The sequence below is a fragment of the Phoca vitulina genome, unplaced genomic scaffold (assembly GCF_004348235.1).
Source record: "Phoca vitulina isolate PV1807 unplaced genomic scaffold, GSC_HSeal_1.0 scaffold63, whole genome shotgun sequence".
Classification (NCBI taxonomy): Eukaryota; Metazoa; Chordata; class Mammalia; order Carnivora; family Phocidae; genus Phoca; species Phoca vitulina.
Genome location: NW_022589766.1, coordinates 1,248,583 through 1,265,012, shown reverse-complemented (window position 1 = coordinate 1,265,012; position 16,430 = coordinate 1,248,583). Strand labels below are relative to the sequence as shown.

At 37.6% G+C, this 16,430-nt stretch overlaps 1 pseudogene; it reads right to left on the bottom strand.

Annotated features, from left to right (window-relative positions):
* LOC116623982 overlaps positions 1 to 16,430 on the bottom strand; it is a 76,370-nt pseudogene that overhangs the window by 8,964 nt on the left and 50,976 nt on the right.

Below are 16,430 nucleotides of genomic sequence, written 5' to 3'. Positions count from 1 at the left end.
CCGTACAAGTCAATTCTATATGTGGTTGAAAAGTGTAGTAAAGCATGAAAACTGCAAATAATTTATTTAGTCAAAGTATTGTCACAAAACACAGTGTATATAGCTGACAATAAACTCACTCAGCTAATAAAGCAAACTACGTGTCCTAAAAAATTAAACAAAAAAAGGAATAATAAGGGATGACATTATGCAACATATATATATATATATATTCCAAATATTTAGCATAATCATGCAATTTGTGTGCATCCTACCCCCACCACAGATATACAGCACTACTTGGAATCCCTGCAGTTGTGATTTCTGGGAAGTAAGGGAGCAATAACAGTTAAGAAATTATTTTAAATTTCCTGCAGACACTTATTAAAACAAGCTTCTTAGGTTTACTGCCCATCAGCAGGGACAGATGAGGAGCTGTTTTTTGGCTTGAGTGGAGATCTGATTTAAGGAATACACACCGACTAATTGATTGTTGGGCATTAAAACAAGAACAAAACATCAAAACCTGTGCAGGAATATTGAGCTTCTCTGAGGTGGTATTTCTCTTTCAAAATACCAACAATAGGATACCATCTGACACATTAAAGTTTCTGGAGACCAAAAAGTTTATTTAAGCAACACCATTGTGACACCCTAAGTAAAGGAATCTCTAAGAAGAGGGCACTGAAAAAAGAGCCAAAAAAAAAAAAAAAAAAAAAAAAATCACAGAACAAAGGGAGATAACTAAGTTAAAGCACAGACGGGATAACTAAGCCTAGAACAGAACATCTTTGATCCTAAACACATATCCAGAAACCATCAAAGGCAAATGTTACAGGTAAAAGCAATAAAAAGGATTACCTCAAGAGGGGAGAAAAAGGCACATATTTAGATGCACTGTTAGAAAACGAAACCAGGCAAGCAGGGAAAGATCTGAAAATTGAAAGGGAAAATCAAATCAGTGGCTTTTCTGCCTCATCCATCTGCCGGCGCCCAGACAGCACAGTTTGGAGTCCAATAGAGTGAAAACAAGATCGGGCAACTTCAGCAGAAACACATCCTCTCCATTTTTAAAATAATGAAAACGGTAACAGAGGCATGACCAGGAACCAAATGGAAGAAATGCCTGGGAAATTGCACAGGGGACAGTCAGAGGCAGTGAAAGGGAGTTTATTCATTGGAAGGAAAATTCAGCACGGCTGGACCAGGCCACATGGATCAATGGCCTGGAAGAAATGGGTTGAGAAAAATGTGAATTGGCTAATGATCACATTTGGTCAAGCAAGAAAAAGGGTTCTGGGGCTGCTTGGGGAGAGGTGGATTGAGTTTTTGAAGTGATGTAATGAGACTGTTTAAATTCCCAATCATGGCACCCAGAGTCCTCACCATCTACCCACAGGATTTCCCCCACAGCACCTCCTTTGAATCCTTGGGATGGCCCCTCTGTCGTTGTCACAGCTGCCTCTGAGAACAAATTCAGACCCTCTACCGCAATTTAAAAGGACCTCCGTTGTCTAGACCGTGCCTTCATGCCAGCCTCTGTGTTTCTCCCTGGTGTTTTCTATACTCCAGCCTGTCTAGTTCCACCAAAATGTGAAACTCATCCATCAAATCTATGTCTCTACCTGTTAGTCCCACTGAAAAAAGTTGTCTCCAGTTCCACTCATCTGGATATCACTGTACCACAGAGTTTCCCCTGACTACGCTCCCTCCCCTTCACTATCACATCACACTTTTAATCACCTCATAAAATGTGTCAATATTTGAAATATGCTTGTATAATTATTTGGTTACTTGGGATTTTTTTCTTTTTTTTAATGGAACTCCCACAAGAATATAAACTCTAAGAAAGTAGAAAATCTTGTTCACTGCTCAATCCTAAGCAACTGGAACAGTGACTACCATAGAGTAAGAATTCAATCAGTGTTTCCTTTTTTTTCCCCCCAAGATTTTATTTATTTGACAGAGAGAGAGCACAAGCAGGGAGGAGGGGCAGGCAGAGGGAGAGGGAGAAGGAGGCCCCCAGCTGAGCAGGGAGCCTGATGCAGGGCTCCATCCCAGGGCCCTGGGATCATGACCTGAGCCAAAGGCAGATGCTTAACAGACTGAACCACCCAGGTGCCCCTCAATGTTTCCTTAATTAAGGAGCTGAGTGGCAGAAGAACAGGGATCACGCCAGCCTTGAATCAAGGATGAGGAACAGATACAGATTGGGGCTCACATTGTTTCAAGAAAGGTTCTAAGTATGGTGTATACGTTATTTCATTGACTCTTCCATCAAAGCTATAGTTATTATTATCCCCATTTTACAGATAACAGTTGAGGCTAAAAGCAATTAAATAACAAATCATGTAAGTATTAAGAGGAAGAGTTTGGTTTCAAATTGGTTTCTGAATTCCATGTTCTACTCACTTCAACCACAATGACCCTTCTTTGATCATTCCCCTTCCTAATTAGCTCATTTTGGAACATCTTCCATGAAGCAGATAATAATAAACATCTTCACTGAGTGACATCCTGTTATTTTTTAAAAGATTTTTGTTTATTTATTTGACAGAGAGAGAGAGAGAGAAAGAGAGAGAGACCAAGTGAGCACAAGCAGGGGGAGCAGCAGAGGGAGAGGGAGAAGCAGGATCCCAGATGATTAGGGAGCCCAAAGTGGGGCTCAACGTGGGGCTCGACCCCAGGATCAAGATCCGGGGATCATGACCTGCACTGAAGGCAGACACTTACTGAGTCACCCAGGCATCCCGTCCTGTTCTAATCAATTAGACTTTTAGAAGAAAAAAAAAATACATCGACTCAAGATGCTGGCTATCACTTTTATGTATCCTGTTTCTCTAAGGAATAAAGGCTTTTAGGGCAATATTCTTAGCTATTTCTTTTTTGCCTGCCCTCTGTCACCTCTGGCTCTACTATACCCCCTGCCCTTCCATGACCCTTTGACCTCTATGCCCTGCCCCCAAACCCCTGCCCTCTTATCCCCAGCCCTCTTGTGCCTCCCTGTGTCCTTATATCCCTGCCCTAACTTGGAACACAATTCTCTACACATCAAGAGACACAAACTCAATAATAAGTCTGCATAAAAATAGGAGAAATTATAGTAAATAAACTTTCTTTTTCCAGATACATGTTCATCATTTATATGATAATGGTTGGAAGAATGAATAGGACTACAAAAGTATTGAGAGTGAGTGGCATTCTCAATTGCTTCATTTGTCCTCGCCTGGTAACACAGCCTTATTCATGGTTCTGAGGTCATCTCCTTTTGAGAAACAATTTGCCTTGTAGTTACAATCATATGTCTCAGAGCAACACAGACCAGGGTTCACGTTCTGACTCTTCCTAATTTACTTCTCAATTTTACCTGTTTACCTGTCCAATGTTAGACTCTTTAGTTCTAAAACAGAATTATTAAAATGCCCATTTCAAAAGATTCTTGTAAGGAATAATATGCTATATGGAGATTTCTTACCAAAAGGTCAGGCCCATAGAAAGCATTCAATAGCTGTACTGTTCAAAACGGGTAGAAGTTCCAACCTCTACCCCTCTGGAGGGTAGATACCATCAGGCTGTGGAGAAATTCCCTTTCCTCTTGGAAGACTGTATCAGCTTTCTACAAAGGACCTCAAGAGAATGAACATGTTTCCTTGTTTTTATCACAAGATATTACCTCCCAACTCTGGTAAAAAGACACTATTCCTTTTCAGAAGGGTTGATACTAACATGAGTGAACACATAAAAATATTCTCATTTCAAGAGAAGCCTTTTGGTACCACTAGTTCCCTTGGTTGGCTTTTTTTTTTTTTTTTTTTAGTTCTCAGTAATTTAAAAATATGATTTTCCTGGTTATAACTATGTATAATCTCTCTCACTTATAGATTTAATATCCACAATATTGATAATTTGTAAATATGATGGACACTGCTAGTTCTCACTGATAACTGGATCTCAATCCCTTTGTCAAACAAGGAAGGACTGAGACTGTAAAGCAAACCAAAAGTTTATTTGGGGTATTGAGGAATTCAAATCCAGGAGACAAAAGATTCAGGAGGAAACTGAAATGTGCTCCAAAGAGGGAAGAGAAAGAGGTTGATAAAGGCAAAAACTGCAGGCTATATAAGTTGTTTTGAAAGAATTATGATTGGCATAGGCAAAAATAATTAACAGTTTATATACGATAGGTTGCTATGCCAGATACTAGATTGGAGTTCAGTGAACTAAGCCTCATTCTGAGAATTGCACCAGGATGTGGTAGTTTGTGGTTGGCACAGTCTAAAAGTTCATGTTTCACTAGGTGTGGATATGTAGAAGACTAAACCCCCCATTGGCCTCCTAGCTCCATTTTAGGGCCCCTTAATGTTCCTAGTTCCTGACTTCATTTCAGATGTTTCTGTTCATACCTTCTTTCAGGGAGTCTGAAATCCCTGCCCCTTACACTTTCAGGGAGTCTCAAATCCCTGCCCCTTGCAGTTGGGTGGGGCCTTGTGAGAACCAATGAAATGTAAGCAAAAATAACATGAGTTACCGGCTGATGCCGTGATGAGCTCCACGGGATTCTCTAATCTCTTCTTCTTCTGCCACACAATGGCAGATAAAGCTTTGTGCTCACATGGCAGAAACAAAGGACAGAAGCTGCATGGATTACTAAGCTTGGGGGTGCTGATCAAGTGCCTTGGAGTATTCTTCAGATTTTCAGTAAACCTCACATAAACAGGGTTGGCAGGTGGTGGTGGTGAAATACTTGTATTAAGTCAGTGAAATTAGGGTTTTTCATTGTTATCACAGTATATTCTAACATGCATGTACAGGAAAAAAGTTAATTCATCAGGTCTAAATTCCTTAAAAGATGCACATTCCCAGAAGAGCCTGTTTTCTTGAATGGCCCTTGGGGGGCTACTGGGAATTGAATACTTGGAATGTCCTACTGATAAGAGTGTGTTGCATGCTTGGAGTTTTGAAGGAAATAATATGCAGTTTGTTTAGACAGTTTATGCAAAAAATGTGATTTATGGTGGACACCTGCTTTCTTTTTGGAATTCTGCAGTTTTGGTAACAACAGTCAGTCATGAAAGTATTGGTATACTTTCTGTGTGACTCTCATTAAAAACTCTTAGGTTCAAGCAAGCTTTCCTGGAAGACAGCACTTCACACATGAAGCTACAGTTTATAGCAGAAGGAATTAATTGTCTCTTGGTTGACTCCACTGGGAGAAAACTCTTGGAAGTTTGCTCCTAGTTCCCTCTAGACTTGGCCCGATGTACCTGTTTTTGCTGATTTTGCTTTGTATCTTTTCATGGTTATAAACCATAACCATGAGTATAATGACTTATGAGTTCAATGAGTCCTTTTAGTAAAACATTAAACCTGGGGATGATCTTGGGAACCACCAAGACACTACCCTAATACAGAAAATTAGTATTGCAAGTGGGGTGCTCTCATAACAAAAACCTCAAGTGTGACATTGCTGTTACAGGTGCCTGGAAATATGGTGATTTATAGTAAGAAGTGAACATTTGCCATATATGATAGAGTGGTAAAATTCTTGCCTGGGGTAATTTTGTGAGTTAGATCATGTAGACAATGAACTTGTCTTCTTAACCTGAATGTCTAGAGAAAAAGGCTGGGAAATAGTATTTTAGTAGTGCATTTTGGATGAAGTTGGCCACATTTTATAGGACATTTCAAGAAACTGATGAATTCAGGAAAGAATTGGCTATAGAATGGTGGAATTACATTCCAGGTTTTCCAATATTGGTGAGATGACTGCTTTTGATTTCAAACTATAAGTGAAGTATATTACAGAGACTTTGAAAATCAAAAGCACGTAAAAACTCAGCTATGCAACAATGATTAAATTAAAAGCCTCCCCATCTTTTGGTAAAATTTCTCAAAAGACTGAAGTGCCTTAAAACAAATCAGATTAAGGGTCAATGCCCAATAAATTAATATCAATTTTTAAAATATCTAGAGGTAAAGATCAGATTTATGATGTAGCCTTTTCATCTACCATTCAAAACAGACTTAGTAAGTTGATAAAAATAAGGGGCCAAAAAATCAATAAAATCAGAGAAAAAAACTGGACCTGAACATTTGTAAATGATATCTTTAAAGCAACTGTGGGTTTGGTTCCTAGTACATGGATCTAAATAGATCCCAATATATAAAAGCCCTGGTGTGTGTGTGTGTGTGTGTGTGTGTGTGTGTTTATATAGTCATGTGTTGCTAAAGAAACTGGTAGCCTGGATGGAAAAAGCCTGTGGTTCTTTGAAACTTAAAAATGACCTTTGCATTTGTCAAAAGCAGTGATTATGTTCAGGTACTCCAGGAATCACTTCTGACAATTCCTGGAACAATCCCTTTCACTCAGGAGTATAAAGACAATAGAAATAAATGAAACATTACAGATTGGGATCAGACAGACACGGTTTGAATCCAAGTTCCATTATGGACTAGCCATGGAACACTGGGCAATTTAAACAGGAATAATTATAATGCCATTTCAAAAGGCTATTGTGACGATTAAATGCATGCAATTGATTAGTATAATTTCTATCACATAGAAAGCATCCAATAAATGTTAACATTCATTGTCAAAATGATCCTTGGCCCCCCATGCTTCCACAGGCAGGTAGTGGATTGAGAAACTGTTATAGTCTCTATGAAGAGTTTATTCCCTCCAGTCCACTTCAGATATAGACATGGAAGATAATGAGAGAGAGGGAAAAATGCTTTTAGAAGATGGAACTAGAAGGCTGCTAAGGACACTGGAAAGGGAACTTCTGGGAGAGCAGGATACAGACTTCATCAAAGAATATTCTCTACCTTCAAGGTAGGTGGATCACACAACGTTTGCCCACTGGGATTTCAGAATTTCTAAGGACCGATGACTATCTTGTATCCTTCATTCTTTCTTTTCAGAATGAAAATGTTTATTACAATGATCCTAGCCATATTCTACTGTTATATAATAAATGTGTATGGGAAGGATTGTAGGTAGAGTTCATAGGTTTCCCATCCAAGAGGAGCCACATCCAGATCTGATGGATAGAGTATTACTGCACAACACCTAAACTTGAGAGCTGTTTTTGGACAAGATCAGGGTGGTCTTCCTTGGCAAGGAGGTGTGTGTTTTGCAAAAAGATTAAACTTAATATATTAGAACTGAAAGAGAAAACTGTAGCAGAATTTACCATTTCTCATCAATTTCTTGTTCTCCTTCCCTGCCTTGATTTATAGGAACTGCACTTCCCAAACTCCTTTTAGTGAAGTGAGGCTACATGAAGTCAGTTCTGGCTAATAAAATGAGTCCCTTTCAAGCAGAGGCAGTGAAGATACCCTGAGGATTTTCCAGTGTCATTATCCTACAACTGTAGCTATTATGAAAGAGTTCTTGTGTTGTGATGGATGGCCAAGTCCCAAGAGGGCAGAGGCTAGATGGATGATAGTTGTCACTGAGTTTCCTAAACCCACATTGAACCTTTTGTAAACAAAAAAATTAGTCTTGTTTATGAAGCCAAAATGATTTGTGGTTACATGTTAAAGCAACATATCCTAGCTCATGCTGACTAAAACAAGAACACTGCTGAATATCTGTGACTTGAAATTGTTTTCAATATTTCTAAGTCTATATTTAAATTTTTTCTTCAGTGAAAATATATGCTATTTATTGTCAATTTGTCCTCCAAAGGCCAGTGTAGCTGCAGCATATTAAACATTAAAAGGGTGGTACAAGAGAAGTTCTAATTTAGGAAGTTTAGATTATAAAGTATTTTTTTCAGTTATGGAAATGAGTGTGGATATTTTTTAAAGCAATGGAAAGACATTGAAAAATATTAAGCAGAGGAGTGACATATGATGTACATTCTATAAATATTCTGGGCCATATGAAGTTTAAAAATAGAAACAGGGGTAGTAGTTTTAGTGGCTATTGTGGTTCCTCAAGAAAAAAGAAAGATATGGTTTAAATTGGAGGGGACACAGCACAGTTTGTGATGTGAGACTGGACTCCACATGTATTTTGTAGTTAGAAGTAATAAGACTTCCTGATCTTGAAAAGAAATATTCTAAAAACTTATTTCTCTTGAAGGGAATATAATTTTTAGAGAAGTCAAGAGACTATACAAACTTTTCTGTATTTGCAAAGCTAGAAATTTGCTAAGATCTTGGGATTTATCCCTTGTAAATGTCAAGGGTCTTATGATACCTGCTTATTGTAGAAACTTGAAAAATACAGATGTACCCAAATGTCATTGAGAAGTGGGTATGAATTACATCTACGTCACAGTTCCATTTTTTCTAGGCACTTTCAATTTCATCTTCTATATTTTCTTCCCCAGCACAGACAGAAATATAGACCTCCAAGTAGCCTCCAATCCAGTGCCCATTATCTCTAGGAACATCCAAATGGGTGCTTCTCCAAAGATTTCTGTGGTTCTTCATCCTCTCTTATTTTGCCCCTGATCTTCGAATTACAGCCTCCACCACCACTAGACACACACACACACACACACACAAACTCTTCAGGGAGTCTCATGGCTGATGCTTCTATAAATTTTGTCAAGTGAGCACTAATATCCATGACAAGATATTTTTAAATGATAATTTAAATTTTTCATAGGAAAAATCTGTTTTTTCACCTCCCGGCACTTATATCTCATTGAAACTCTCTCAAGAAAGCAATCCATTTATAACTGGGCCTTCACCGCCCTATTTATGTAATTGCATCTAAAGTCTATGGATTATAATTTTTCCTTTATTTCTGTTTTTACTATAATAATCAAGCCCACCATTATTCTTTCTGGAACTACTGAAACAGCCTCCTAACAGATATTCCTCCATCCAATCTTGTTTACAACCAATCAGAACTCCAGAATAAACCCACTGAAATGCTGACCTCCACCCTACAACTAGCTCCATTAAAATCTTCCTGCCCCGTGGATAGATCCCGTTTCTGTATATGCTTCTAGGAACATTTAGGACTTGCCACCGCCTACTTCTAAAGACTCATCTTTTTATTCTTTCCCCCAAAACATGCACCTGATAATCCAATTGAATACCATTCAATTCCTCGAATGTGGCAGGGGTCTCTCATCTCAGGGCCTTCATGTCTCGATCTTTCTTTTTGGACATATATTGCTCACATTCCTTTAGGATCTGAGTCTTAACAGCTCTTCCTCTATAAGTCTTTTAACTTTTTCCTAAGCCAGATCCTATGTTCTTAATATGTAGTTTCTAAATACCTTACATTGCCCATTTTACCATTTATCGCATTTACATTGTTATTGCATTTTTTATCATCTATAGACAGTACTTGACTCCATGAGGACACGGCATCTCCATTGCCTAGCACACAGTAGGCACTTATGACAAGTGCTTACTGAAATTATTATGTTGCTAGCTTCTTATGTCCTGACTCCTCACTTGTCATCCATACACAAACCAATAAGTAACTAAGTATGTGCATTTTATGGAGAAGGAAAATTATCTACCTTAGATACTAGTGGAGTATGTGTCCCCTCACCAGATTTCTCTGCTACACTGGGAAGCATATGAAAAAAAAAAAAAAACACACACACAAAAAAAAAGAGTGGGGGGGGGGGGTACCTGCCCTGCTCAGTTAGTTAAGCATCTGATTTTGGCTCAGGTCATGATCTCAGGGTCCTGGGATGGAGGCCTGCATCAGGCTCTCTGCTCAGTAGGGATTCTGCTTAGCTCTATGCCCCTCCCTCTATTCTATTCTGTTCTCTCTCTCTGTCTCTTTCTCTCAAATAAATAAAATCTTAAAAAAATAAAAAAGGGGAAAAAAGCATAATATCTAATTAGTTTCCTTGCAGTCTCCTATACATATCTGGTAGATAGATTGAAAGCATAATTATTTGGAGAGATCAATAGATGATATGTATCTAGATGACTGGATAATGATAGTTATATTTGAAAGCATGACTGCATGTAGAGTTTTTGTTTTTTGAACTTATTTTGCATGTTTTTTTCCTTAACATCCGATGAAACTTTCCCATTTAATTAACAATTGTTCTTAATGCCCAGATGATATTCAAATATATGTGATGCACAGTATTTATTTAGACTTCACATTCAGTAACATATATTGATTTCATTTTTTCTCATTATAAATAATCCCCTAGCAAGCACTTCTGTCAAAATCTTTCCCTGAATCTGGATATAATATTAATCTTTCACACTTTTATGCTTCTTTTCTCTGGTGCCTCATCTTCCTATGGGAACTTAGAAATCTTTTGGTACACCTACACTGAGACCCATTTTCAGAAGCCAACGCTCCCTTTTACCAATTCTTTTTAGCAACATTCTCTAGAGCGGTGTAGTAGCATCCAAGCTATTGAGTTTGAAGACATCAATCCAGTAGAATTATGTGAACTTGAAAATTCACTTAGATGCCTTGAATCTTGGTTTTCTCATTCATACAATGGTAATCATCCTACTACCTGTCCTACTGCTGCATAGCTATTATGTTTTAATTATTTGCGTCTATGTTTTATTTACCATTAAGGGAAGAAATATAAGTAAATTCATTTTAACTAATGATATTGTGTGTTGTTGATAAGTTTTATTTTAAATGATTTTCATGGATTAAGTTCAGGTGCTTGTATCACTTGGATTAAATTCAGATGCTTGATTCATACACAGTGTGTTTGGATTACATCCAAGGTCTGAGGCTTGGCATATAAGGCTCTTCTCAGCTTTACTCCAACTTACAGCTACAAACTCATTTTGTGTTTATTTTTCTGTGCCAGAGGTACTTTCCTTCCCATGTTTTACAAAATCTCAAGGTCCTTACAGCACATGGTGTCTTTCTACAAGCTCGTTCCTCTACTTGGGATGTCATCTACCATTTATTCTCTCCCACGGGCAAATTGACACAAATCAAAGATTGAAAGGGATTAGCAAGTCATTTTCAAACAAGTTTATAAAGAGGCTGTGTGTATTGAGTGTACCATATATATGTGATTTTTCAGAGTGTGAGTGTACATGCAAATGTATTATCAAATGTATGTGTGTGTGCATGTATGCATTCATGAATGTGGGGCTGAATATATATTCAGGATTAAAATAAAATATGCTTTTTTCCCAGAGTTTCTAGGTGTCAAACTTTCAGCCAGTGAATTTCTAGTTAATGCAAAAATAAGGATAGGCTTGCGGTTCTCCTTAGGCTTTTACTCAGAAGACAAATGGTTGATGGGTTACTTTAAGGCTACTTCACCTGCACTGCCTATTGCTATGTAAAGCAGCCAGCTTCTATCAGGAGATGACCTCACACAGCAAGGTGCAGATGCTTCACTGTATTAGTTATAACAGTACATTGGAGAGGGAGAACAGACATGCATTATTGTAAGGAAAATTAACAACCAGCGTCTGGAAGAGAAAGAATTGAAAATGACAGGCCAGTTTTAAGAGGCCTTTTGTTTGGGCTTACATTTTTCACCTAGAAATGGACACAATTACTGAAAATTAGAAATGAAGCTGGGCTTTATACAATGAAATGAGATAATTTCACAGCCAAAACAAGTGGGCTTATGTTGAAAGGAAAGCCATTAAAATATACCTAAGCAGTAAGTTAATGGGGGAGAAATTCAATTTGAAAATGAGAGAGAACATTTTCAGATAGAAAGGGCAGGCAGTGGAACAGTGTGCTTAATGAGGTACAGTAGATATATTCAAGTTTAATCTAGATAATTTTAGATAATTACAGAAGAAGCTTAGGCTAGGATTTTTTTTCTTACTTTTCGCCCCACTGTTTGATGCCAAGTATTGGACTGGACCAGGAAAAAAAAAATACACTATCATCCTATTATCATTGTCTTGTATAAGTTCTATTTTAAAAAACTAAAAGTTCTAAGCGTTTTTACCCAGGTGACCAGATGTCAGTCCCATGAAAGAACTTTAATGCTCAGACAGGACCTTCAGTATTTTCATTGCTTCTGATCTTACACTTCTGTCCAGAGTGCAAGCTCCCCTTGGTGTTACTCCTTCTCTCTTCACATCGCAGATTGTAAGTCTGTACTAGGAAATAATGTGCTGGTAAGTGGCTACTCTCTGATAGTCAAAGGCTGTTTCTAGGGTGGTGATGGGATTTCCCAAGGATAAAAACTTCTCAAAGTTTTGTTCTTTGTTTATAGTGGTGTTTGCTCTCATTGTAACATCCTCCTCATAATTTTCTTCAAATCTTTATTCAGGTTTGCATTTTGCTGTAGGTATTTGGTAAACGTTCATTAGCTCTTTAACAGCTTATAAGATTATTTTTCTCCTCAGTACCAGGACTGTAATGATTTATCATGGTGAGGGGACATACCATGACATAGCTATAGGGTGAAAGACAGAAAGGAGTGTTGTACAGGAGGGAGACCGTTTCAACTTCCCTGTCTGCTGAGGTTTCAAACCTGTTGGGAAATATTTGCTGTCATCAGGCAGGCTCTGGTTGGCATCTCAGGTTCAATGACTTACACTTATTTTTGTCTGCTCAGTACTGCTAATATTTCTGATGAAGGGCTATATGAACTAGGCTACCTGGGTTCTACTAAGAAGCACCTTATAGGCTTGTATGCTAGGGTATTCTCCATAGGGAACATTTAGTGAAATGGTTAAGGATGCAGATTTAGGAGAGATATAAACCTGGCTTCAAGTTCCTACTTAGCCGTTTATTTACTGAGTGTTCAAGGACTAGTTGCCTTATTTCTCCATAGCACTTCATTTTCTTATCTTTTAAAACAGATGTAATAATGTTAGCCAATTCTCAGGTTGTTAGGAGGAATAAATGCAAGAGTATATGAATTGCTTTTAAGTAAAGACCATTACCCAGTTTAATTTTAACTGATAACTAGTAGATAAATTTTAACTGTGACTATGGTAATAAATAAAGTGATACACTTACTACTACTATTATAATCATTTCAGGTCAGAAAATTTAGGGAAGCTACTATCATACATTCAAGTTTAGACCAAAAAAATGTCTGTAGTATATATCAACTTAATTAAAGAGATAACTCAAAAGCTCATTGCTATTATCTCAGAGAGCATAAATATTACCTTTTTTGAGGTATAGAATCAATTCCTGGGTGTGGCTACTGAAATGGTAAGCCCCATATCTAGCACTTAAGACCCACGTTCTAGAAAAACCCAGAAACCAAAACCAATTGGAAGTGACTCTCAAGGCACTAAAACTAAGCCATAAACCCAGTGAAGACCACCACGTAGACCATGTGAATGTATTGATTCCCTTAATAATTTCTTCAGTGAAAACAACTATGCCAGCTTTGTTTGTTATAACATAAAGGGGTGATTAGCAATACCAAACCAATTCTCCTATACATTAATAATTAAGTCTGTGCTATTCCTTCAGTGTGATAAGTTATTCTAGTTCTTCACCATTAGAGATATATGTCTACAATAATTCTTCTTTCAATTCATAACTCTTATTTTTGGAAGGTCAATATAAATGCTGCTGGGATCTCAGAAATTACTATCTGCTGGTCAAAATACAGAAAATTGCTACTAAGTTCAGCTTATATAAATCCCATACCACACCTTTTATCCAAAAAAAAAAACAAAACAAAATCCACATGCTTAATGTTATTGCTGTCTTGATTGCTTACTTGTTTTCAAATGGAGATACTACCCAATAATGGGCAAGATAAAGTAGGTTAAAGTTCTTTTTGCCTACCATCACTCCATAGGCAACTTCAGGAGCAGCAGAGATCTGCAATTGGCTCCAGCAGGTAAAAAGTATGACTTTATCTCTTAATGGATCAGGAAAATTCAGAAAAGCATCTACACAGGCAAGAAGACCATGCTCTGGATCAAAGTAACAAGATAGTAGGATCAGATGACTACAGATCTTCCTGTTACATTTGGATTTTCTGGTCTTATATTTTTGTGAATGAGGAACCAAGGAAATTTTCTTTGATACAGAAATCTTGAGGACACAGTGGAATTTAATGTGAAAATGCTTTCTATTGGTCAAATGCCTTTCCTTGAAGAACATGGCTAAGCATGCTTATAAGTTCTAGAAGTGGAGCAGTTCTACTCCACCCCATTCCCATTCTGGTATTTCCATAATATAAAGGAAGCCCACCAACATAATACTTAGGGCCATTCTCTGGCCCTTCCATAACTCAGACCCCATGAGGAGAAAGGGGTTTATACTGCTAGTGAATTTGAAAGAGGGAATACAATGCGGCACCTGGGTGGCTCAGTAGGTTAAGCGTCCAACTCTTAGATTTGGCTCAAGTTATAATCTTGGGGTCCTGGGATTAAGCCCTGTGTCAGGCTCTGTGCTCACTGGGGAGTCTGCTTGGGATTCTCTCTCACTCTCCCTCTGCTCCTCCCCCAGCTCACGCTTGTGTGTATGCGTGCGCTCTCTCTCTCTCTGTCTCTCTCTCTGTCTCTCTGTCTCTCTGTAAAATAAATAAACCCCTTTTTTTAAAAAAAAAAAAAAAAAAGGGAATACAGCAGGTATGGCCCACCTCCTTTCTCTCTCCTACCTGTGGGAAGTTGGCAGTTACTCTATTCTGTCTTAAGGTTTACAGTCATGGATCCTGCTCCCTTCAGTGACAAGTCCTGTGAGTTTATTATATTCTCAGATCCTCACATCACATTTGAGAGTTACATGTGGAGAAATTCTGAAGAAACCAAGGCACATGGTATCTTATCTCCATGGTTTCCTTTAAGACCCAGTTTAATTAATACCCAGTTTAAAATAACTTCTATATGCTGAGTAGCCTCTGTTTTATTTCTCAGTCAGATCTGTAGGTCACTAAGAGATTTTTTAAAGCTTTGAGAATGTAGCTACTATCTTTCACCAGAACGGAGACAAGAAAAATTTTAAAAATTGTCTTCTTTAAAAATATTAACATACTCTTAAAATTATACTCCTTATTAGTTGATAACTATGCTTGTGAATACTGGAAATTCAAATGGGAGTCCGACTAAAATATGATAAACTTGATTAATGAGCAAATAGAAATGGAGGCCCCAGCCAAGTTCAAACATACAAGCTTCCTTGGATAGAAGCAGAAAAGAGCCATTCAGAGATACTTGAACTACCTCTTCAATTATTATTATTCAAGAAAGTTTATGTCTCAGGTGACCTAATCTTGAGAATTAGCATGTTATGGACGTAGAAAACTGGTAGAGAAACTGAAGAATGCTTTATATGAATAGGAGATGGTATTTTAAGAAAAATCTCTTTGAAAATGACTGAGGAAGCTCTAGGAGGACAAGCTAAAAGAGAAAAGGTATATACTTCGAAGAAATTCAAGGTTTCAGAGACTGTGATCAAATGAAAGAAATATACTTAGGATACAATATACCAAGATTTAACTACTTTTAAGTTTTTGGCTGGACAACCAGGCTAGAAAAAGTGATCAGGGCTTGAGAAACATAACAGAAGAATACAGTGAAGATCAGAGACCAGACAGCCATAATTCCCCTGGGATGGAGCTAGGACTCAGAAACTATAGAGAAATGCCATCTCAAAGCTACAGACAGAGGGCATAGTAAAAGCTAATGGGAAACTGCCTTATTGAAGATTGTGATGTTATAATGACAGCTTATAAACTATTTCCACAAATATAATAGGCTATAACTAGCAGTGCTGGTATAAAATGCTCAAATTATTATTGAGTGAGTTTCAAGGTAAATTGATTATTACAAGTAGAGACACATATTAACTTCTTTCAAGGAATATGTTGTGGAAATTATGTAAAATAAGAAATCTAAGGCAAGATAAATGATGGACAATATAAACTAGAGGAAGACAGGCAGATCTCAAAGGTAGAATCCAGACCTGGATTAGATTTGGGGTTAAAAGAAGAAGAACTCTTAGGTATGAACACTGTACTCAGGAGAATGAAAGCAGAAATGTTTTGACAGAACCAGAAATGAAAAACAACATATTTCTTACTACAGGGGATCCCAGCAGGGATTGAGGCATATATTATTAAAAAAAATGTAAAAGACCTTCCACAGAGAAAATTAAGCACAACTGTTTTCCCCCAAATCTAAATAATTAACACATTTATACATCAAGAGGGACTCCAAGGAATATTGTGAGGACAACATCCAAGTTGGATGAACAGACAGAATTAGGTTGATAGATGTTTAGGAATATCAGGAAATTGAAGACACCCATATATGACTGAATGAGGTCAAGCACTATTTGGAGAGCAAATAACTGGAGTTGCCCAAATTATAAATCAATGTATTTTGCCAATAGGATTGCCTGTCATCAGTATAAATACCCCTACTGTCAGGAGAAAGCAGCACTGGTAGAAATTTTTTAGACCCAGAGTATAGAAAGAAAACTTGAAATTAGAAAAAACAGGCGCTGAGATGCTCCAAATAATAGCAGGACCAATGATAAGGAGGCTCATTACTCCCCATCCTGGTACTTGGTTAGGGCCAGAGTATGGGCAACT